General features: G+C 42.7%; 1 pseudogene across 1 annotated transcript; it reads right to left on the bottom strand.

Moving 5' to 3' along the window:
• Nucleotides 1–2,305: 2,305 nt before the first annotated feature.
• Nucleotides 2,306–3,038, bottom strand: LOC308250648 (N-alpha-acetyltransferase 10-like; annotated as a pseudogene). Its single transcript has one exon. The product of its transcript is annotated as an N-alpha-acetyltransferase 10-like (transcript).
• Nucleotides 3,039–25,581: the final 22,543 nt, after the last annotated feature.

Raw genomic sequence — 25,581 nt, 5'->3', positions numbered from 1 at the left:
ACCTATTTAAAAATAAACACATACATAATCTTTAGACGATAATAAATAGGTCTTCATGAAATATAGCGCCTCACTTGGAAACTGCATCTGAACTTTTCTCCGTACCTTACGTCTAATCAGGAGGTAGCTGGAAAGACATTTTTCTTTTCTCCCATAATGAAGCCCCATGGCTCTGAGGCTGGAAGAAGACTGCTCCAATTCTGCCTTCAGGGACTTGATGAAACCAAGTGAGAGGAAGGAGTTGTCCTAACTCCTACTCACTCATTATTTCTAACATCCATCATGGGACGAGGACGAGGCTGACGGTTTCTCCTGTTTAAGTGGTTGGGCAGCAGAAGTTTCCAACTGTATCTTCAATCAGCCCACTGACTGCCCATCAGGGAGTCATGGATCATAGAATGTCACAGCTAGAAGGGTGCTAGATCAGTAGCCTCCCACGTGGGAGTTATCCCAGGGGAGGGCAAAGCAATCCATTATGGTGTGAATAAAATAATTTATAAATAATTTTTAGCAATGAAAAGTAAGCTTTCCTCAATTTAACTATGGATTAAGATGCACTTTATAAATGCTTATGCATAGAGGAAAGGTTTATTCTGAAGGATTTTGCTAGTAGAAGTTCATGAGCAAAACATTTCGAAGACCACCCAACAGAATAATTCTAGAGATGGCAAAATGCAAGTGACAATAATATCAGCCTTAAAGTCAGGTGGATGTGGCTGAAAATCCCAGCTGTCCTGTATTAGCTATGTCATCTTGAATAATGACTGCCTCTTTATGCTTCCTCACTTGTAAAAATGGGACAATTAATAGCATGGACCTTAAGAGGTCATGATGAAGATCAAATGGGATAAGACATGTATGGCGAGTTGCTTGTAAGGTGGCTCCCAATGATTCCCACCTACTAGTACTTACACTCTTGTGTAATCTCTTCCCTTGAGTAGACATAGTGAGTTGCATCCAATGACTACAATAGGCAAAGGCGATGGGATTACACTTCTATAACTAAGTTATAAAAGACTGACTTCCCTCTTGCTAACATTCTCTCTCATTCTTTTTGCAGACCGGCCCTCTTAAGAGGGCAATCTGGCAAATAACTGAGGGCAGTTTCTGGACGATGGCCAGTGAGGCACTGAGACCCTCAGGGCTACAGCCCTTGAGAAACTCAATGCTACTACCAATAACCACATGAGTGAGCTTGGAAGTGGAACCTTCCCCAGTCCAGTCTTTGAGTAAGACTGCAGGTATGGCTGATACCTCGATTGTGTCCTTGTGGGAAACTCTGAGGCAGAGAACCAGGAGATCTGCTCAAAGGTTTCTGATTCACAGAAACTGTGAGATAATATTATTCTTTAAACCACTAAATTTTGGGGGTAATTTGCTATTCAGCAATAGATAACCAAGCCAGCATGCAAGTGACTTGACCTTGCCTGACACACAAAGATTTAGTGAATGTTGATATAAACCATCCTATGGCTGCATCTCCACCTTTATTCAAGGTTATTATCAGACATCACTGATTAACGACTAAATATATTTTCCTGGTGAACCTAGATGCAGGCTTAGAATCCTTACTATCACAGAATTCCAGGAAGCTATCAATTGCACAGATGAAACTTATTTGCTAATTCTGATATAGTCAATACTTCTTATGGCTTCACTCCTCCTCATGTGTAATATTCCTTTAATGATAGACCAAGATGTTCTTTCATTATGAGAGGTGATGACTACAAACTACTAGAACAAATCTGTAAAAGTATATAAAATAATGAAATGGCTTGCATCCTATACTTTATCAAGAGTATATTTTGCTTGAGATGAGAGAAAGAGAAAGAGAGAGAGAGAGAGAGAGAGAGAGAGAGAGAGAGAGTGAGAGAGAGACCAAGAGTGCTGGAAACCTTAAGGAAATAGAGAAGATAAGCCCAGAAGGAGGGGCTGGGAGCACCAAAGGTCACCTTATCCTAACCCTCATGGTTTGGTTTCATTGTAGGGCTGCCATTTTGAACAAATGAGAGAACAGAGGAAAGTTGATTTGGAAATGATAAAATGCTCTAAGGAGTAAATAGTTGATTTTAAATGGAGAAAATTTCCTTCAAATTGGCATGAAAGATTCCTCCCAACCTCCCCCCGCCCCCCCCCCCCCACCCCGCCATGCGATAATAGTGTAAACCAAGCATGTCAAACTCGCAGGCTGTAAGCCTTATCTATCTATCTATCTATCTATCTATCTATCTATCTATCTATCTATCTATCTATCTATCTATCTATCTATCCCCGCCACCAGCCCCCTTAAGTTTATTGTGAAACCTCAGGTGAGGAAGGGAGGGGCAGGCCAGGGCAGGGAGAGGAGGCTCTGGGAAGCTGAGTCGGAGGCCTCTGAGCTGTCCTTGACGTGGGTGCTCTCTGTGGTCTCGCTGACCTCGCTGAGGTCCTTGCTGTCACCACCGCTGTCCTCAGCAGCCAGGCCCTTCTCCGCACCACCGGGCTCTCCTGAGCTGGGCAGTGAGTTGCCCTTGCCCTCCACCTTGTTCTCCATGGCGCCCAGCACGGTGTGCCTGCCCTTCTCCTTCAGCTCCAGGTGCCGCCTCCGCTCATCGGCTCACGGCATACGCATCTTCTCCATCTGCATAGTATTTGGGTTCCACTTCACTGATCTGAAAGTTGAGGGTGTTGGAACAGAGGTGCAGGGCGGCCCGGTTCCTCTTCCTGACATGCAGGGAGACGTATTTGGCATTGAAGTTCTCGATCATGGCTGGGGAGGCCGGGTCCATCAGCTTCTGAGCCAGGCCAAGGCGCCGGTGGGAACGCTTCACAGCCAGTGAAGTGACATGTCCGTGAGGCACCTCATCTGGGTCCTCTTGCATTTGGGCCAGGACAGACCCCACAATCTTCCCATTCTCATCCTCAGCGATGTAGGAGAGCTGGGACCAGGAGAGACCATGGTAGAAGCGGTACTTCATTTGGTAGTTCTCTGGCGGGCACAGCAGGTTGCAGTGCTGCATGTTCATCAGGTTCCCTGGCCTTGCATTGCGGATGTTCATGACGGCGACTCCTAGCAGATCGTGAACGCGCAGTCAGCTGCTGCTGGCCGGACCGGGCTGGGGCTGGAGCGGGGGCCAGGTTCGGGCTTCCCCGGGGCGGCGGCGGAAGGGGCGGTGAGCCTTGTTTATTTAAATGAGGCCTGTGGCCCGCAGGCCGTGAGTTTGACATGCCTGGTGTAAGCTACTGAAATAATGCGTGTTTAGTTACTCTTTACTTCACATGAGCTTCACTTTGTTGGTTCAAGCAATGAGATATGTTGGAAATAAGAAACTAGTGAGAATGACTCCAAGGGATTGTCCTTTGGATCTATAATGTGTAAGCCAAATACCCAAGGGTCTTGAAAAAATATATTATGACTCAGTAGGTCTGGGAGCCTGCATTCCTAAGGAACTACCAGGTGATTCGAATGCTATTGGCCTCCAGACTTCACTTTGATTAGCCCACTAGAAAGGAAGGATGAGTGGTTATGGCAAAGGCAACCAGCAGTATCTGCTATGAGGTGATGCTATGCAAATCTCAGTGGTGCTTCCTCCAAGTCCAAAGCTTGTACAGATACCTAAGTTCCAAGGCATCATATATTAAATCACTGAAGAAAAAGCAGGCCCCTCGCCTTGGCTAACCTCCCTCCAAGTCATGGGTAAAACTGAAGAAATGTTCAGAAATACTTTAGACTCTGGATGTAACATCCAAGGCATTATCATAAACCATATGCAGACTGTGCCTCCGATTTGCATAATTATAAACTCCCCTCAAAGAGTAAACATTGCTGCCAGCTTTTTAAAAAACAAACTACAAAGCAGTATTAAATATGCATTGCTAATTTGACTTTTTAATTTGTCTGGGATCTTCACAAAGATGTGCACAGCTCTATAGATACCGAGTGCTTAATAAAACCTTCCACCTGTCTGAAAAGAAATCAGCAAGAATAGGAAAGCTAAAACCCAGGTTTGTTTTTTTTTTAAGCTAAAGCATTGGGCTGATGCCTGAAAATTACCAATAGGAGTTCATTGTATTAAAATGACTCTCAGGTTTCTTATTCACTGTGCGCTGACTACCATCACTCAGGTATTGGCGATTGCTTTGTGCAGCCAAAGGAAGGTAACAGTTCCCCAGATGTCTCCATTTGGTTGTAAGTCACCTGTGAGCTTATATTTGAATATTTGTAGGAAGTGATTGAAGACAACCTTGCTCCAAATCTCTCTTTTATCTGCTTAAAATAGCCACACCAATCCCTGACGTGGGCCCTGAAGGTCCCAGCTATAAATATATGCTATCTGGCTAAAGTGGACTGTTTTTATACACCTCAGTTTTAGTTGATTGTTAGCCTCAATGATGACTGATACAGAAGATTCAGATTTGTAAATGCATAGAGAGAAGTCTTCCTAGAGGTATATTACTAATTTTATTTATGTAGTTGCTCTCATCAGAACAAGTGTCACTAGTTCCAATCCTCTTGTTGAAGCAAGCCTGCAAGACACGAGAGAGAAAATAGATACAAAATGCACCATCTCATTTTGGTATCAGGCTGTAATCAAGCATTTTGGCCTTTCCTCTCCAGCTGGATGGCTCCAGCTTTCAACAAACTACAGATCAGGCTGAACATTTTTCCAGGAAGTTGTCTCAACTGGAATGATTTATTCCTACCAGGGAATCAGGTCTCCTACTCGAACCACTGCTCTCCACAATGCACATCATGTTCCCATAGACTCTAGCTACAAGTCTGATTGCTCTAAAGAATGCATATTGGCCCAGCTACTAGGTGCATTTCATCTCCTTTGCCACTTTACCTGGTTCAGGAACAGGCATAAGACCTGATTGGGGCCAACGAAAGTCAGTCCTGAAACTCGTGTTGAAAAGGTAGGGGATGAGAAGATCTCTTTCTACTGCACCTAGGAGGGTAAGGATGCACACCTGGAGTGGCTGGCAGCCAACATGGGAAATCATGACTGCAATTTTGAGCGAGAGGTACCAAACCACACTGTTATCTGGGCACCTGGCTCCAGTTATAATGGAAATGCTTGAGCTTTCCAGTTGTGTGAACCAATACTCTTTTTGCTTTAGCCAGTTGGGTTTTCTGTCACTTCCAAACACAATTCCTCACTACTATAGGGAGGTAGGGCAGGTGCCATTGTTCTCACTTTACAAAGGATGAAATGGAGTCTCAGAGAAAGGCAAGGACAGGAGGTCAAGATCTCCTTCCTTGCAGACTCCAACCTACTCATTCTGTGATTTGTTACAGTAAAGTGGAAACAACTGACATGCATTGGTATCTTACAGACCTGAACATTTCTGCTCTGGAGAAAATGGAGAAGTCTCCCATAGGGCTATCAAGAGAGGGGATAGATGATCTGTATTATTTTAGCAAAGTAAAGGTGGTTACGTGTGTGTGCACTCACACATGCATGCGCCCCCCCGCCACACATACTATAGAAGGCCGCACAGTAGGTGCTTTATATTTGCACAGATGTTCTCCCCAAAGAACCTGTCCCGGCTGCAGGTGGGCTCTGGCTGCAGCCCTCTCCCCATGGGACTGCAGCTCTAAGTCCACGGTTGGCTTCTGCTTCCGCAGTCTGTCTTCCTGATGTCCCTGTGCCAGCCCTGTCCACTGGTCTGTGACTGAACTAGTCAGAAATACCTCTCTATCCAGCCGCCTGCCCTGGCCAGTGCCTGGTCCACCCGCACTGAGTCACTAAGCAGAGGTCATAGAGAGGAAGCCCGCAACCCAAATCCTGCTCCTCTGTGTGTTTTCTTTGACTCACATTTTTTAAAAAATTGAGTTACATTGAAAAATGTTACAGAACAGCTTAGATTTCAAGCTTCACTTGAAAAAAAAATCAAAAGGCCTGTCAACCCTGTGTGCCTTCCCACAGGACGACACAGGCTGAAGCTGAATGGCATCTGAGTCCTTTAGACATGTTTCCTTCCTTCACTGCAATCCCTATCTGGCCTCCTTGACTCATTTCTGCCACCTGCCTGGCTGGCTGTGCACATCTCCAACCCCGTCCTACCTTTCCTAGACTTACCTGGGGCTAACCCAGGTGAGATGCCACCGCGCCCTCCAGTGGCTGTGCCTGGAAGCATCCTGTCTCCAGCCAGGTTCCCACCCCAGCTTCCCATTTCTCCCAAATAAAATCAAGTGGCACCACTGTGTAATTTTATGTTTTCTTACTAGAAGTCCAGTGCACGAAATTTGTGCAAGGGTAGGGTCCCTAGCGGCTGCTGGCTGCCGGTCGGGGCCTCCCTTCCCCTTCCCCTGGCTGCCTGCCACCACTGCCAGCTAGGGTGGGGCCGGCTGGGGGGAGGGGCCGTGGGCAGTTGGCTGGCTGGCCCTGCTCCCCCCCCCTCCCCCCCGGTCGAACTCTGGTCAGGGGTACAATTTGCATATTAGGCTTTTATTATGTAGGATTAGAGGCCTGGTGCATGAAATTTTTTGCATTGGGGAAGGGGTCCCTCAGCCCGGCCTGGGCCCTCTCGCAGTCCAGGACCCCTCGCTCCTTACCGTCTGCCTGCAGTGGAGGTGGGAGAGGCTCTCGCCACTGCCACTGCACTCACCAGCCATGAGCCCAGCTTCTGGCTGAGCAGAGCTCCCTCTGTGGGAGTGCACTGACCACCAGGGGGCAGCTCCTGTGTTGTTCCACCGTTCAGTCAATTTCCATATTAGTCTTTTATTATATAGGATTCTTGCTTTGTCTTCTAGATTCTCTAAAAACCAGGAATTATTTATTTGAATCAGAAAAAAGGTTTTATAAATGCTCTTGTGAAAATAAAACTGCCCTGTGTCCTGCAGGGGATGGAGACTTGAGAGAAGCTGTGTGGGGCAGCCAGCTAGCCATTGGATGAGAAGTCAGAAGTCAGAAGAGTGTGACTTTGGGACCTTTTATAAAAGATTTCCTTCACCCTGCCTCAGTTTCCTTATCTATCAAGGGAGGAAGTTAAGTTAGATCAGAAGTCGTAAACTGCTGGCCACAATCCATACCCAGCCAATAGATGGTACTTTAAAAAACTGTATCAGTTATATGCCAACAGCTAAAAAGAATATTTTAGGTAATAATTCAGATTGAAGACTTGTCAAAACTACCTAGCAACAACAGGCAATGGCCCAGCATTCCCACATGACAACGATGATTCGATGGGGCTTGTGAATTCACCCCAGTCCTCACCCACTTCCCAGGGGATGCGGACAGGTACCTTGACCACCTGCTTTATTCATTGAATCCTTGCCTGCCCTCATAAGCATTTTCTCTTGTTACCCATGAAAGAGATGACCTCTAGGAACCCATCAGCCCCAATTCTGGGAGTGGAGATGGGTGATCTGAGAGTTAGAGACGATTTGGAGAAGAGAAAATGTTCTGAGCAAAACGACATGCTGTAGGATTCTGGTAAAGCTTAGTGAGTCACCACCCCTCCTCACCAGCTGGCCCACAGTTGAAAAAGCAAGCCACCCAAGCCTTTGTGAATGTGCCATTACATGGTTAAATCTGCAAGGGCAACAGCCAGGTTTTGAAAGTAGCAGAAATATTCTTCCATTAGGGTTGCTAGCTGATTCTCTAAGTAATTTGCAATTCAAGTGTCTCTTTGTTTTGTATGAAAATTTGCTGCTATTTGGAAAGTGGGAGAAGAGCTAAATTGCATCCTGCTGGTTTTACTTCCACTGTATCAAAAAAGAAACTGTTAATCTGGTTCCATAATTAACTTTCGTGTTCTAAAAAGGCCCTAGGAGAGAGTCCAGAGACTGGCTGTCAACCCCTTGCTTGTCTTCTCAATAACTCCTTTCAATAGAAAGGAGAATGTGTACAGCTGGGCATTGGTCTTGATTTTCCCTTTTACTGATTTTTTCTTCCCCTGTTTCCCCATCCAAACAACACTCAGTGAGCCCTTACTGTGGGTAAGGCAATGGGCTGACCAGGGAGGGTATAAGATAAACAAATTCCTGTGAAACTGCCAGAGAATATAAGTTAATTTTCCATCCATCCATCCATCCATCCATCCATCCATCCATCCAAAATATGTTAGGTTTCTATATTACATGCCAGATACTGTGCTAGGTATTTATACGTGATAAATGGGGAAAAAAGAGAGTTAATCATCATCCAACAATTATAAAGATAAATTCTAGATTAGGGTCATAATAGCTGACTTCATGGGAAAATAACTTTTAAATTTGTTTTGGCTCCAATAATATTTATATGTGTATGAGTGTGTGCACACACCCATACATGTGCATAAAATGTAGGTGGGACAAGATAGCTGATGCAAGCAAGGGCATATAGACTAGAAATTAAGTTTGACTTGAGACCACTTTGGTATGAGCAGAGGGTCTAGACTAGACTAACATTAAGAGCATACACTCATTGACTACTTAGAACTGTGCTAAGCACTTTTTATCTACTACTAGGGGCCCAGTGAACAAATTCATGCACCTTGAAAGGAACTGTGGGACTCGAGGCTGCAGTGGGCACAGGGGCGGGTCTCAGCCCATCCTCCACACCCCAGTCTGGCCCCTCCCACCGTGGCTCTCCATCCTGTCTGCCGGCAGCCCCGCTCTCGCCGCCACCACTCCCATGTGCTGATGGCACCGGCTCACACCTGCTGATGGCGCAGAGCGATTGGGGCCGACACTGGCTGCGGGTGCGAGCGGTGGCTCCAGCGCTGGCAGCAGGTGTGAGCGCGTGGGGGGGTGGGGGGGTGGGGGGGGGTGGGGGGGGCGAGGACCGCAGCTCACAGAAGCAAAGAATTTTCAGTAACCAGCAGAGGCTCGCCCTGATGACAGCAACCAGTGCCCTGCCTTGGTCTGGCACCCCTCCCCAACCCCCCCACTCACCTGTTCCACCATCCCGCTGCTGCCGACACCCACCATGTTCCATGCGCACCCCCTGTGGTCAGCGCACATCATAGTGACCGGTTGTTCTGCCGTTTGGTCTATTTGCATTTTAGCCTTGTATTATATAGGATACCAATAAAACCTCACAACACCAAGTAGTAATTATTGGTTACATGTTATAGATAGGAAGTAGATCCAGGGAAATTCCCAGAAAACACTGGGATAAATGCTGGTGGGATTAACGGCAAAGGTGGGACCTGGACTTGTGTGTGACTTCAGAGAATAAGCTTTTAAACATGGGGCCATACTGTCCCAGTGGGAAAACAGCTGAAGAAGGACTTGGGTGCCTACAACTCACGCATTCATTCATTCATTCATTCGTGGACATATATATTCGTTGATATTCTGTGCAAAGCAGTACTCTGAGAGCTGGGGCTAACGAAAACAGGGCAGACAAGGTCCTTGGCCTCTTGGGGCTTACATTTCAATGACCCCACACTTCCCTCCACCAAAGGGCACAAGAAACAAAGTGCAATGGTCAAGCCATACTGGGTCTTGAAGGAGAACACCACCACTCGGGTGACCTTTCCCCAGCTTCACCTGATAATTTGGGTGGTACATCAGCTTATCATTTTCTTCAAGGGATATTTGTTCCCTCTTTTCTTTTCCCTCTGGAATTACTGTGCCCTGGGTATGAAACACTCATTCTCCAATCTTACCTTCAACTCTAACCTGAAAGATTCTGTAAAGAACTTGCTCTTTGCAACCCACTCAACAGTCCTAAGCCCCTTTTCTAAGTTGCTCAGGCTTTTCCAGGTTCTGGCTTTGAAGAAAGAAGCAAACCCCAATCTTAACCCTGGTCCCCAGCCCACATCTACCTGAGAAAACGGCCAGCATTTATAATATTGGGCCTTCAACCTGGCCCCTCAAACATCTACTTCCCAGTCCTTTTTCTTATCTCTGATTTCCAGTTTGCACTAGCCCTACCCAATCTTAAGGGCTCATTTCAAATCTTATCCCCTTCAAGAATTTTCCTAAATTCCACTCAGAGGAAAGTAATCTCCCCGTCCTTAAACTTTTATAACACTGGGTTTGTATTTACTCTTTGTCACACTCCACCTGGTGGCGAGTTATTGCTGTGAGCGTATCTCTTGCCTTCTAGGATGCGGGCCACTGTCTTACTCACAGGCAGTGAACTCAATACATGCACCACAGAGCAGACACTGCTAGTTTGTCCCCAGGACCCTGAGTCCTCTTTTCCTATTATAACTACCCCCCTTCCCTAGCCCTAAGTGTTACCTGTGCACATGGTTTTCTAACTAGATATTTCAGTGCCCTGTCTCCCTTGGGGTTATGTGGGACCCTGTGGCTAAGTTAGGGCCAATGGAATATAAATGGGAGTAATATATGCAAATTCTGGGTCATCTTCATAAAAATAAATCTTCTTGCCAGGACTCTTCCTCCTACCCTCTTCCTGTTGACTGGAAAACAGTACAGCACCGAATATACAACTGAACATGCATAAGCTGTGCCTTCAAAGCAGCCGAAGGCACTTGATGGGAGGAGGTATGAGCTCAGGCTCTCATCCTGGTTAGCTAGGAGAGTGAATAGACTCTCCTGGCATTTTATTATTTTTGCTGGAGTCATTGAAACTATCTTTAATCAGAAGTATGTCCAGACTTTCTAAGTAATGTTTTGCACTGAAATTCATTGCTGATTCATTATTTTCAAACCCATCATTTTCGAAAATTGTCTTTTGCTGCCTAAGTATTTCTTGCCATTTGAAACGTTCTTTATGAACTTCTGCATTTGTTTTTTTTTTGCCATTTCCCTTTAAGAGCCTATTTTGATAATTCTGCTGAGCATTCATTTTCTAGCTGACTATATTAACAACAAATGCCTTGTGTTTGTATGTTGTTCAATACTTTTCAAAGACCTTTCACAATCTAATAGCATTTAATCATCAGGGAAGCCTGATAAGTTATGTAGCGTAAGTATTAGTATTCATAGCCCCTAGCTCTTCAATCCTCAGCAATAGTGTGGCATGACAGTGATATTTAGTTATTATTTTAATTCATCCTGTGACTACAATAGGCAGTTTTTGAGGATCTAATATGCTCTAGGAACAGTCTTCAGCATGGAGAAAACAGTGGTGAATAAGACAAACAATATCCCTGTTCCTAAGGATCTGAGTGAGCAGGAGGCAGTTAAACACTAAACATGACAGAAATTAGTGTATTTCAGGTAAGTATACCTCATCATGTACAATCCCATCTTTGTGAGCCCCTGCAATATTTTGGAGGAGAGAAAGTGATGGGAACACCCATGAGAACGCCAAGTGTAGAGTTGAACACCATTCTTGTGAAAGACTGCACTACAAGTCATGCCCAAGCACTTCACACATCGACTGTCCTTAAACATTTTCTGATTTCTCTACATAAAGTCATTTGTGGGTATTATGTTTTATTCATGTGAACTTTGAAGGTCCAGAGGGCTCAGAGCAGCAGCGGGAAATTTATCTATAAGCTAGAAAAGGGTAGAATACAAAATTGATCAGAACACAGACTTAAATCAGGGCAGAGTGAGATTTCAATCCATTTTCTGCAGGAGTACCTGATCCTTCTCTCCCTGGGTGACCTTATGCAATCCCGTTGCTTTAATACCATCTGTAGGCTGTTGATTCTTAAATTATATCCCCGGCTCAGACCATGCCCTTGGCTCTAGACTCATGTATCCAATGTCTGATTTGACATCTCCATTTGGATGCTTCATAGGCTTCTCCAACTTAACGTGACTCTACAATAACTCTTCAGAATCTGGTCTCACTTGCCCTCCTCGGCGTTCTCTCATTTCCTTGTTCTATACCATCTCTCTAAATGGCACCTCCATTCATCCTTTTCTCCTGATCTATTTTTTTTAATCCTCATGCTCAACATTTAATACATTAGTCAAGTCTTGTAGGATCCACCTTCAAATGATATCTAAGATCCCTTCTCTCATTTTTATATGCATAGTTACTACCCAAGTCCAAATCTTCACCATCTGCTGCCTAAATAAGGCTACAAACTCCTAACAGATTCTTGCTTCATCCTTGTACTGCAATAATCTGTTCTCCTGAAAAATCTTGAAAAATGCATATTTGATCCCCCCCCACACACACACACACACACACACACACACACACACACACATGCACACCCATCTCTTTAATTCATTGTACTTATTCATACTTTTTTCCTGGAATACTTTTTTTCCTGGATTGTCTGCCTATGCAATCTCATACCACATGCCTTCTTCATCCAGGTCTAAGTTCTGGCCACAACTGCCTTCTGACTATTCCAAGAACATGCCAAGCCTGGTGAGCCCTTAGAGTGTCGTGTTTGGAAAGCAATGCCTTCACTAGCCTGTCTTCACAGGCGGCTTCTCCAAATCTCACCTAAATTTAACAGAGACCTTTTCTAATTTCTCCACCAAAGTAGCATCATTAGCAGTAGAATCTTTCATGACACTGTTTATTTTATTCACAGCCATTTTCCAATTTCAAAATAGCAGTCTTTGCGGTTTTCTTAGGCTGGGGACTGGAGGGGAAGGAGGGAGGCAGCAAGCTAAACAAAACTGCCAAGCAGACCTGTGTCAGCTGCCAGGGGCACCGAGCGTGGGCCCGGGGAGCTTCCCCTGAGTCTCTGATGTGGTCAGAACTCATTCAACACATACGCTTCCAGGCCTCTGGGGGCCCAGGCACCAGCGCCCTGCAGCGGGAAGGCCTCCTCCCTGCATCTTCCCCCTGACTGCCCTGCAGCTGGGCTCAGACACCCACTCCCTGTGGCTCCACCGCGTCCGGTCCCCAGATGCGCTCAGTGCCCTGGAGGTTACCCATGGTGTGTGCATCCTGAATTACTCTCTTTTTTGCATCAATACCAGCTCCCTTTTTGCTCTGAAAGCAACTTTCCAAGTCTGTCTTCACCTGTGTCCCTCCACTCCCTGGAGAATGCCAGCTTCGCTAAACTGTTTGCTTTTAGTTGCACCCTCAGCACTTTTTCAGTCTCTCTCTGCTTGGACTTCACACATCAAAATCTCAGAATTCTTTGTGTCGGCCTCTGACCTCACCCCCAGCCGAAATTCTTCGGAGGCAGGGATTACATTTCACATACTCCATGCACAGCATAGATTCTCCAGTGGTTTCTTCAATAAACAACTATTCATTTTGTACATGATAGGTGTCGGAGACTTCAGTGGTGCTGGGTGAACAAACTAGGAGGGAACAAATTAATTGTGCAACTCACATTTTAGGAAGAAAGCTAGGAAAACACACACACAACACACACAGCACTGGCATGGTGCTGCATACTAGAACAGAGACAAGTGTGGAGACTGAGAGGAGGTAATGGGATCAAGGAGCTCAGATAGGGTGGGCAAAGGGAGGTTTCTTTGAGGTGGTGACATTTAAACTGAGTCTTAAGAGGCGAGAAGCAGCCTGCCAGGCCGAGAGATGGCAGTCAGGGAGTCTTCTAGGCAGAGAGGACTTGGAAGTGCACAGGGCTAAGGTGGGAGAGACGCCGACATCCTCAGAGGTGAGGTGAGACCGCTATGGCTAGAGCTCAGCGGGAGAACATGGGGTGCATTAGGTTGACTAGTGTCCCCCTAAAATTCAAGTCTACCAGGAACCTCAATGTGACCTTATTTGGAAACAGGGTCTTTGCTGATGTAACTAGTTAAATTGAGGTCTACAGGAGGAGCATGAGCCCTCATCCAATGACTGGTGTCCTTACTCGAAAGGAAAACAGGAACACGCAGAGGCACATACAGGGGAGGAGGCCATGAGAAGACAGAGGCAGGGACTGGAGTGATGTGTCTACAAGATAAGGAATGCCAAGGATTGCCCCCATCACCGGGAGCTAGGGAGGGAGCGAGAAAGCATCCCCCCGAGAGTCATCAGAGAGAGAGACACCTCGATTAGGATGGCCAGCCTCCAGAACTCTGAGAGGATGAGTTCCTGGTGTTTAAAGACACCAAGTATGGTCATTTGTTACGGTACCCTAGGTCAGTGACATGGCGGCTAGGAAAAGACAGCGTTTCATTAGTAGTGAAATGGGGATCCATCAAAGGGTGTTGGTAGGCAGCAGCAAGAATGATTTTTTTTTTTTAAGATTTGTTTTTTAGAAAGGTATGTCGAATGAATGAAAGAAGTCCTCATGCTCAGAACACTTTCCCACGCCTGGCCTTCAGGCTAAGCTGCCTGTGCTGCTTACAGTGTCTTCAGCAAGGTAACTGCCCACTGACCAGGCACAGTGTGGCCATCGGGAGACCCATCACCTGGGTTAACAGACTCCACATGAATCACTAGAGTTTCTAACCACTTCCCTGATGTTTTTAGGCCAACGGGAGCGTACTGCTGCATCTGAATGTAGCTTCTTTCCCCCCGGACGCACGTGTTGTCCTTTATTCTCCTCCCTCCAGCCCCCTTCAGATCTAGTGGAAAACATTGCACATTCCAAAGTCACTGTTAATTAATGCTGATGTTTGCTTTGCTGACATTGCTGTAAAAAAATGCTTATTTATGGAACGAACGGTTCTTCTAAATCTGAACACAACTTTCAGTATAAGCCTAAAAAAAATATCAATGGATGATCCAGGTGCCCAATTACAGCCTGAATTAAGCCATTCATGAGCGCTAGCTGTCTGCTGCTTGTGCAAAAACACATAACTTGGGGGAAGAGTGGCCAAATGGGGAAATGGGGCAGATGACAGAAAGTTCTGGAGTGTACAGTTTTAGGCAGCCTGATAAAATCTGGAGTTCTCAGCTTCTAAAAGTCTGGGAGAAAATTATTTTCCTTCTTCCCTTACAACTGATAGTTTCATTCATAATTCTCATCCATTTGAGATGCAGTTTTCTGACTAGGAATTTGGACCTCACACTTTGCCAGCTGTAATAAGGCCTTTTGCACCAGAACACTAACAATTGGTAACAAATCTTGTACATTCATTATCTCATTTAAGAAGGAAGTCGTGTGCCATTGGTAATAATGAAAATGCCAGTTTCATCAATAAATGATCATAGATGTCATATATAGAGTGCCAAAAATCTTGGTTGGCATTTCATAGACATTATTTCTTATAATCCTGTCATTGTAGGAGAGTGGTTGAAAGTATGAACTTGGAGTCTGTCACCCTCAGTTTAATCCTGGCTCTGCAACTTAGTAGTTAAGTGACTTCGGCTGGTTGCTTGATCTTTCTAGGCCCCAGTTTCTTCATCTGTAAAATGGAAACCATACAAGTGTCTATTTTATAAGGATTAAATGAAATCCTGTAATACAATATGGCCTATAATAATGATGATGACAAAACTATAATAATGATGGTAACAATTATATAGCATTTACTACATGCATTGCTTAATTGCCTTGGCTGCTTTGTCGAAAAACAATTGATCACAAATGTGTGTGTGTGTGTGTGTGTGTGTGTGTGTGTGTGTGTCTATTTCTGGTGTCTCTACTCTGTTCTATTGTTCTGTGTCCATAAGTATGTCAATACTACATTATCCTGACTACAACAACTTTATAGTGATTCTTCAAGTGAGGTACTACAAGTTCTCCAACTTAATTCTTCATTTTAACAGTTTCTTTGGCTATATTAGCTCTATGCATGCCCACATAAATTTTAGAATCATCTTTTTAATTTCTATAATAAAGTCTGCTTGGATTTTCATTGAGAATGTGTGAAATCTATAGTCAAATTTTAATAAAACTGACATCTTAACAACACTGAGTTTTCCAATCCAAAAATTTAACATGTCTATTTATTTATATTTTAAAAAATTTATCTCAGCAAAGAGTTTTGGTAACATATTTGGTTTAATGGTTTTTTAAAATGCTTGTAAACAATATTTTAAATTTTATATTGAATCTTTTTTTTTAGTTTAGAAAGGGGAACTGACTATATCGAGGTAAACAAATAATCATTTATGAAGGCAGATTTTTATATATTTACCTTGTGACCTTCCTAAGTTTACTTATAATTCCAGTAGCTTCTTTGAGGATTTTCCATGTACATGATTATGTCTTCAATCAATAATAATTCTCTTCTTTCTTCCTATCTAGGTAACGTATCTCCCTTCCCCACCCCCCGAAGTTGCAGTTCTCTGAAGTTTCTGGTTTTCTATAGGCAACTTAATTCAGAATTCCTTAAAATAACTGAGGCCCAAGATCTTGGCTCTGGCACACCAGTGGGTGTTAAAATACTAAGTTATTATGTTATAGAGACTACCGGCCATCCCCCAAACTCACTCAGAGTAACAATACCCATGATTTATTTTTTCTTCCTCTTTTGGTTTGACTTCTTGGGGTTTTCTTCAATTTATTGGGTGCTGGGCTAATACATAAAAAGTTGTTTACTATATTTTCACTTCTTGGCGACTTTCAGAGTATGTGGTCAAATTGTCTTTTTTTCCCCCCTCCATGTAGTTATACAGCTTTAATTAATGGCTTTTAAAGTTTCCCAAATGATCTAATATACCTAACTTGTCTCCACTATTTGACAGGCACAGGTCTGCATAATTTTGACTATTATAACCAGTTGTACTAAAAGTGTCTTAAATACAATGAGTTTTCTTTTTTCCATTTGAGTAACCTCTCTCAGACAAATTCCAAGTAGCAGCATTTTGGGGCTGAAGTCCGTGAACCTGCTTAAGATTTCCATCCAGTTTCTACAAAGCTTCCTTGCCTTTGTATCACGCAGCCTAAAGAAAAAAGAACTAAAGAGGGATTTAGGCAGAATCTCAGCTGCATACTGGTTTTCCAGTTTTCATTATTTAATGAATAAGGCATTAAGCTAATTCCCGAAAAAGCCGCTTTTCGTGGCCTAGTTACACGTCCAACACAAACACGAGAGACAAGAGGTGCTTCCACACCTCCCAGCAGTGACATTGCAGAAATACAGTAGCTGTTTAATTCCATTCCTGTTACACCAGGAAGGGGCTGTTCCCAGCAAACTCCAGCCTTTCCCACTTGGTTCTAAGACAGTTCATTCAAAAGTAGCCCCTGTCACACCGTGTAATGAAATGTTTATTTCAAACTGTTGGCATTTTGCTGTGGTTTCCGGCAAGTGCTTGGGCATGCTCACAACCATTCATTCTAACTACGAAGCTCAGGAGAACAGCAATAGGTACAACTGCGTGGCAGGTGAGAAGTGGGCCAGCAAAGGTTACATGTCTTCTCAACTGTATGGGACAGGGCACTAGCCTGTATCAAGATTTTGCTAGTCCCATTCTGCCAATTGCTAGCTTTGGGCAGGCCACCTTCTCTCTCTGGGACCGGCTTTCTCTTTGGGAAAACAGGGCATTAGCCTATGATTGCCCACATCTTTTTAACATTTCAGGAAGCTAAATATACCATCAACTAGCTTTAATGCATTTTCATGTCTGTTCCTTAATTCTTTAAAATTTTTCTTCACTTTTTTGTTTAGGCCATTATTAAACACCTTAATAAGCTGTGTTTCTCTTTCCCACTTAGCTGCAAGAAGTTTGAGGTCAAAAACTGTCCCACGTGCCCCCCACATTCCCAGGACCTAGAGCACATCTAGTCTGTAAGAGTTCCTCAGCAAATATTTGTTGAATGAATATGAGATTTCTAACATAAAATTCATTTAACCAATTCCACTGAAATTATTTCCTGCCAACATTTATTTGTGTGTCAGAAGTTAGTAGCACACATTTTTATACATTTTTAAATCTTCTAAATCTTCTATGTCTTATAATCTTCCCAGATCACTCAAGCAATTCACTCCTTAATTTTTTCCAATTACTGTGTTTGTGTAGCCATTGTGACCATCAGCGTGCTTCTGGGAAGTCAAATGCTCTAATACATGTTTGCTGAATAAATATGTTTTCTTCATGTGACAAATTATAATCATGACACTAGATCAAATAGGCCTAAGGTTTTTCAAGCTTTGAAAACCTGTGCTTTGTTTTCTCCACAGTGCTTCTAGCTGCAGATTAATCTCAGCCGTCTTTTGTACATGTATTGATTGGTTATCCACAGAGAAAACAGTATTGACTGCATGCAATGCAGATTCGTTCAGAATTGAGCCAAATTCCTATATGTATGAAACTCTCTCTGGACTGTTTTTCCCCCCACTTAGTTTAGAGATGCCCTCTAGTCCCTTTATCTGCAGTGCAGAATTCTAATGCATATTCTCCAACTGATGTCAATGGAAGCTGCAGAGGAGAAATGAGGACAGCATATAGAATGGGACTCTGATAGATAACTGACAAGTGGAAATTTACCCCAGCTTAGCTTGGCCTTTAATCTCTGACTCTCATTCTAGTCAATCCGACAAATCAGAACAACAGCTTTGGTTAGTTTCATTCTCTGTCTCTGTCTGTGTCTCAGTCTACACACACACACACACACACACACACACACACACACACACACACTCACACACACACACACACATACACATACACACTCACTCACAGTGGACAGAACAGTGCAGTAGTTAAAAACAGACTGAAATCCGGCAGACTTGGCCCTGCCACTTATTATTTTCTTTGTGACTTTAAATGAATTAAAAAATTTTATTGGGACCAAGTTTGTTTATCTGTTCCATGAAGATAATGATAGTTATTTTTAAAAAATGTATTTTATTGACTTTATAGAGAGGAAAGGAGAGGGATAGAGAGAAACATCAATGAAAGAGAAACATTGATCAGCTGCCTCCTGCACACCCTCTACTGGAGATCGAGCCTGCAACCTTGATCAGAATCAACCCTTCAGTTGGCGAGCTGATGCTCTATCCACTGAGCCAAACCGGTTAGGGCAGTGGTCGGCTCTCAAAAGAAATTTCAATCGTTGTTCTGTTGATATTTGGCTCTGTTGACTAACGAGTTTGCTGACCACTGGTTTAGGACAATGGTTATTTTATTAGTCTGTTATTGAGTTAATTAAATAAGATGGTTCGAGTAAACTTAGCATCATGGCAGACATACAGTAAGTTCACAATTACTTGTGACTCTAGCATATGGTCTCTCTTGTTTAACTACACAACTCTCTTCTGATACCTTAGAATAAATAAGATTACTGAAAATTTCTACTTGATCTCTCTGGTAGGATACACTCCTCCTGCCTAAGCCTTAAGTAAGTTAGAGACTTTCCTAAATTAGGACTTCAGAAGACAGACAAGGACATCACACTTCACTAAGGGAAAAACACAGGAGAAAATTTGAAAGAAAAAAAGAAGAGTTATAGGAAGACCAAATAAGTGCAATAGAGTTTGGGCATTTGAAGTTTTCACTATTGACTCATGGGGGAGCTCATCAGGCTCTTTCTGAAACTCTGCTTCTTTCCAGTTTATAGAGAATTCTAACAGGCACAGAGCTTCTCCATCTCTATGGGAGACTAGCCCTTCTGGTCTAGGAGATTCAGAGATTAAGAGAAAAGGGCAACCTATTGTGAAGAGTGCTGAAAGCCCGATCATGAGGGAAGAGATAGAAGAAACAGAAACAATTGGATTTATTGTTAAAGGAACACAATTATTTAAAGCGACATTTTCCAAAATGTGTTCTGTCCATAGGATGTCACTATATAATTAGGCAATGGACGAGTTCCTTGATTAACAGGTATGGAAAACACTGGGCTATATAAATTAAATAGAGCACTCTTATGTAAGTCTTTAATATATTGAAGTACATTCCAAATCTTTAAGAAGGAAGGATGTGTGGGAATGATATATAGGGTTTCCTAATCTAACTTGACAACAGAACCCCTTTTTATGAAATATTCATGCCACTAGTGTTCTATAGAACCTACTTTGGATGCAAGGAGTCAAGCACCCAAACGCTTGTCAACAAGTAATCAGACATTCAAGTAATAAAGTGGTAATAGTAATAAGGATGTCACAGAGTGATATGAAAAGATGGTATTGTACTTAATGTCATCTTTTAAAAGTAAATACCTTCTAAGTACTTTACTTTTAGGAATTCAACCCTGGAATACCCATAAAACTCTAAATTCCATTATAAAGATTGTTAATAGATACTTTACTTAATATTAAAACACTCAATGATGAAATGTCCATCAATAAGAAATTCCTTGGATAAATGATGGTTCAGCCAATATGATGACATACTATTTAAGTGTTCAAAAGGTTAATATGAGATGAGAAGTCCCTGTGAACACATGCTCAGTGAGAGAATATCCAAAAGAGATGCTGTAGAACTGAAGGAAAGATCATTCCTCAGCAAGACTTTTTTCATTCTAAGGCAGCCCTATTTCCTATACCTTGGATTAAGGTCTGGCAAAAAAATTAATTTGAGATTGAGCGAGAGGGAAGTAAAACTATTGGGTCGAGTTGTCACTTCAAATTCCAAACACTGGCTCAGAAACACACTGTGCTTGGGGAAGAACAAGCTGAGATGGGTATAGCTTGCGGATTTTTTTTTTTAAAGGAAAGTTAAGCTTTTGCTTATCAGTCACCTACAGGGGGAAGGGGAGTGGAAAATGACAAGTAGAAATGGCAAGAGGAGCATATGGTCATCTCTCCCTGCTGCCCAAGGTGTTACAGAACATTCTGTTCTCTGGGACCTCCTACCTGCATCGGGAACAAGCTTATGTGGTACATTTGGATCCTGACCCACTGGCTTGAATCCAGTTTATTTCCCTCCTTGGGGGTTAAGGATGAAGGCAAGCTTGGGGCATACACGGCATTGTGAAGATAAATATTACTATGCCATTTTGACCAAAAAGTCTCTTTCTCTTCCTTGATTCCAAATCCCTGTCTGTCAAGCAGCTGTTGCCTACACTTCGCATGTTTGAATAATGTTTAAAAAGCAATTTGGACTTAGGGTGCTTGGCTTCTAGTTAGGGATTGTTCTCCATGCATTGGAAATATACAAAAGGAACAAGTTCTCTTTAGGGCTCTGATTGCTCCCCTATAGACAGATCTATTTTTCGTTTTAATCTCTTAGATAACGTTTCAATTTCTGTGGAAATAAACCAGTAAGATCAATGTGGAGATGCAATAAGAGAGCCAAGTTTGATTATTTCATGCAATTTATCAGAGTTTGGTCCTAACTGCTAAAATACTCTTGAGAGTGGAATGAAAACTATTTCAAAATAGTTGGGCAACTGAACCTTGGATGACCTCCCCCCCCCAAAAAAAATCTTGTAAATTCATGAATAACCAATAAAAATTTTAAATTTCTTGGGAACAATGGAACATTTCTCCATTTCTCTAGCATCCACAGATGCTTATATGTGGTAGACATGCCAGATTCAAGCACTGAGTGAATAAAGTATTTGTGGAATGCCTGCCATATGCCTGATAATATGTTAGTTATTTGTAGAGGACAAAATGAGATAGGGTTCTCTCTGGTCTGGACTGTCATATGTACTCTACTTATCCTTTGTTCCTCCAGTTATCGTTCTAAAACCCTGATCGCATTGCGTTCTTCTTCATACCCAACATTTTCTTTATTGTTTATTGAATAAAGTTCAAATGAACACCCTCTGTGAACTAGTTGCAAACTATCTTTGCTTCCTGAACTCTTACCAACCCAGCAGAGAAATTATTTTCCCTCACAAGATGTCTAGCAAATTCAGGGTTTCATGTTTGCTCACTCTGGTTCATCTAACTCAATCATTCTTTCCCATGGACTTGTCCCATCTGCAGATTTCAAGCCTGAGATTAAATGCCACCTCCTCCAAGGATCCTTCCTTCAGATCCCATTTCTGTTCCTCATTTCCTCCTTCTCTCTGTATTCCATAGTGCAATTATTCCTTGCAGTTTTCCCCTGAACTAGGAGTTTATGCAATAGATTCTCTTCCTGGAATGATCAAATAGCCCCTTGTTCTAACTAAAAATATATTTCTTTATTGTCTCACTTTTCTTTCTCTTCAAGAGTTTTTCAGCACAACAACCCTTTGGAAGAATTTATCACTTGGCTTCTAAGACTATGGATTCACTGTCTTATCACATACACAGGCAATCAAAAGCCTTTCCACCTCATCAGTCAGTCTGTCATGTTTTCTCCTCACGACTGATTGCTTTTGTCTAACACTGCAAGTCGTTTGGCTGGTCTAAGAAAGAATTTTATGGGGTTTCTTTCTTTCTTTCTTTTTTAACTAGAAAGGTCCATTTAAAGCAGGAATAAAATAATTAGTTGCTATAAATATGGGTGAGGTGGCTCATTTACATATTGTTTCTATCTCATATACTACAGAAGATTTTGCTGCTGAAATATTTTTCACAAAATCATAAATGCAGTCAATGGATATATCTTATTCCTCTTTATATCCCCTTGGTACCTAGTACAGTGCCATGAACAGAGCAAGAGCTTGTTAAACACTTGTGGAGTTGAACCATTTTTGAAAGATAAGTCCATATTAGTGTTTCTCTTCATGAAATGTTGTCACTATTTTATTTCATGAGAAAGACCCAACAGAGCTTCTAAAATAGCATCAAACTTTCTCTTTGCAACAACCAAGATATGTGTTGTTGTTTTTCAGTGAAATCACAGCAAAAGTAACACATTTTTTATGCTGGCCATTAAAATATCATTTAGTGGTAGTTCTCCCCACTCAAGTTTATAGTCCTTAACAAAGAAGCCATCCTATATAAAATACAGGCATTACCTTCAGAGCAGAAATGTAAATAGCTATAATTTGTTTTCTCCCATTTTTAAAATATAGTACCATCTGGTTTATGCCTTAGCCCTGGAGAACCATTGTTAGAATTCTTTCCTCAATCCATTCTCCATCCATTCTTACCCTGAAGATATTCCTGTACTTATCATTAATTAGCTCATAAAAGGATGCAATAACCATTACTGTTTATAAAAGTATTTATTACCTCATAGAGGTTTGAGCAACGTTATCAGAACCAAATTTATCTACATCAGGATTCTACAATGTAGCTACAGATTGCAGGCACCATTTGGGATTGGGATATCTCTCACTCAAAACTTTTGCCAGAATTACAAGATTATGGGGGTACTTAGAAGCCTATTCCAATTGCCTTCTCATCTGGCACAGATCTTGAAGCCCCAGGTTACTATGCTATACCTCATCAGTTCATGATGGCTCTCATCTTTGCTTTATGTAGCATGAAGTTGGAATACTGCATTGGACAGTTGGTGCTAGACTTCCATTCTAGGAGTTTTCACATTGTCCAGTTTTTTTTTTTTTAAATATCCAGTTTTAATCATGGGTTCAGAATGGACCTTTACTCTAGATTCCTACTAAAATGGTCCAGGGAACATAAGAAAACAGGTCCACCTGTGACTTATATTAATAATGGCAAGTGGTAGCACATACTTTGAAGGAAACTCACAAGCATGTCAAACTCTCGCCCGGCGAGCCACTTGCCTCGAGGCATGCAACCTGCCTGCCAGCAGAGAGTTTGGCATGCTTGATAGGGTATTGGGCTAGGATTGATGTAGTGGTGTTCTTTTAGACATGAGGGTCAAGAGCTCTTTGAAAGATGGGCTAAAATTTGAGCCCAGATAGGAATGAAGTAAAGGAGTGAATAGTGTACAAATTTGGCAGAAAGATATTCAGATAGAGAAAACCTAACTGCAAAGGTCTTGAGACAGGAAAATGTTTAAGGAAGACCAAGAAAGTCATATTGCTAAAGTTCAGAGAGAGTCATAGAAAAAAATTTAAGAGAAGTAACAGAAAACATATTGTAGGAGGCCTTGGATATTGGATTTTAGAGGAACCATTGAAAGCTTTGAGTTGATGAAAGTTTGAGTAAGACAAAAGGGAATCAAGAATACTATTGATACAAAACTAAACACTATGGCAAAAATATAAAATTTTATAAATAGTCAAAGGGGGTGGGACCAGAAAAGAAGACACATCAAACAGAGAAAGAAACACAGTAAATGTGATGCTCACAGAAATTACAATATAATAGTACAGACTTTACCAAACCTAACAGTTATATCAATACATATGAATGAGCTTAACTCATCTATTAAAATTATTCTCAAATAGATCCATTAATGAAAATCCAAACCCTATGTTGTATATAAGAAATACATCTAAAACATAGTAATTCAAAAAGGCTAAAAGTAAAAGAATGCACAGATTTACCAGGCAGATGAAAACAATGAGAAAGCAGGAATTAAAATCCTCAAACCAAATTAGAATTCAAACCAAAAGCATAAAATGAGTCCAAGACATTTTATAATGTTAGAAACCATATTTTGCAATGAAACTATAACAAAACTTAGTAGCATTTATATATGCAAATAATAGCCAGTTAGAAGATATAATGAATGAGAAAAATCTTATAAAAGCAATGAAAAAGATAAAATATTTAGGAACAAACATCATAAGAAATGATAAAAAAATCTATATGAAGAAAAGTATAAACACTCTTGAAAGACACAAAAGTAGATTTGAACAGGTTGAAAGATAATCCTTTTTCTTGCTGAGGATGCCTCAACATAATCAACAACTAATTTTTCAGCATATTAATATAAATTAATATCACCCAATGAAAATATTACAAGCTTTATTATCAAGCTAGATATATATTGAGACTAAAGTTCATATAAAAATAAATGCATATGTATATCAAGTCATTATGTTGTTATCATTATCCTTTAAATATCTTATAATTTTTTTGTCAATGATGCCTCACACAATCTATCCTACCTAATAAAAGAGAAACATGCAAATTGACCGTACCTCTGCTATGCCACAAGCCACGCCCACCAGCCAATCAGGAGTGGGTATGAAAATTAACCCAACAAATATGGCGGCGGCCACGGAGCTGGAGCAAGCAAAAGGCTTGGGTTGCCCCCAGTGAGAAAGGAAGCCAAGCTTCCCGCCCGCTCTGGCTGGCCCTGGCCTCCGCTCAAGGCTATAAAGTTTCAATTATAGAAGATAAATAAACCCCAGATACTAGGGCCTCTGCTTGGGTCGCCGGGGGGCATGGCTGGACTGCAAACCACCACAGGCCCCTCACCCAGGCCACCCCATTCCCCAAGGGAGCCCCCACCCTGATCTGGGACACCCTTCAGGGCAAACCAGCTGGCCCCCACCCAGGCCACCCCATTCCCAAGGGAGCCCCCACCCTGATCTGGGACACCCTTCAGGGCAAACCAGCTGGCCCCCACCCATGCACCAGGCCTATATCCTATCTAATAAAAGAGTAATATGCAAATTGACCATCACTCCAACACACAAGATGGCTGCCCCCATGTGGTCAAAGATGGCTGCCCCTATGTGGACACAAGATGGCCACCACAAGATGGCCAGCAGGGTAGGGCAGTTGGGAGGGACCAGGCCTGCAAGGGAGGGCAGTTGGGGGGCAATCAAGCCTGCAGGGGAGAGCAGTTAGAGGTGACCAGGCTGGCAGAGGAGGGAAATTGGGGGCGACCGGGCCTGCAGGGAAGGGCAGTTGGGGGGGACCAGGCCTGCAGGGGAGGGCAGTTAGGGGCAATCAGGCTGGCAGGGGAGCAGTTAGGCATCAATCAGGCTGGCAGGGGACTAGTTAGGGGGTGATCAGGCTGGCAGGCAGAAGTGGTTAGGGGCAATCTGGAAGGCAGGCAGGCAGGCGAGCAGTTGGGAGCCAGCAGCCCTGGATTGTGAGAGGGATGTCCAATTGCACATTTAGGCCCGATCCTACTGGGATCAGTTGGACATCCCTCAAGGGGTCCCAGATTGGAGAGGGTGTAGGCTGTGCTGAGGGACACATGCCCCCGTGCACAAATTTCG

Source organism: Plecotus auritus (genome assembly GCF_963455305.1).
Source record: "Plecotus auritus genome assembly, chromosome: 6".
Taxonomy (NCBI): domain Eukaryota; kingdom Metazoa; phylum Chordata; class Mammalia; order Chiroptera; family Vespertilionidae; genus Plecotus; species Plecotus auritus.
This window is presented reverse-complemented; position numbering and strand designations above follow the sequence as displayed.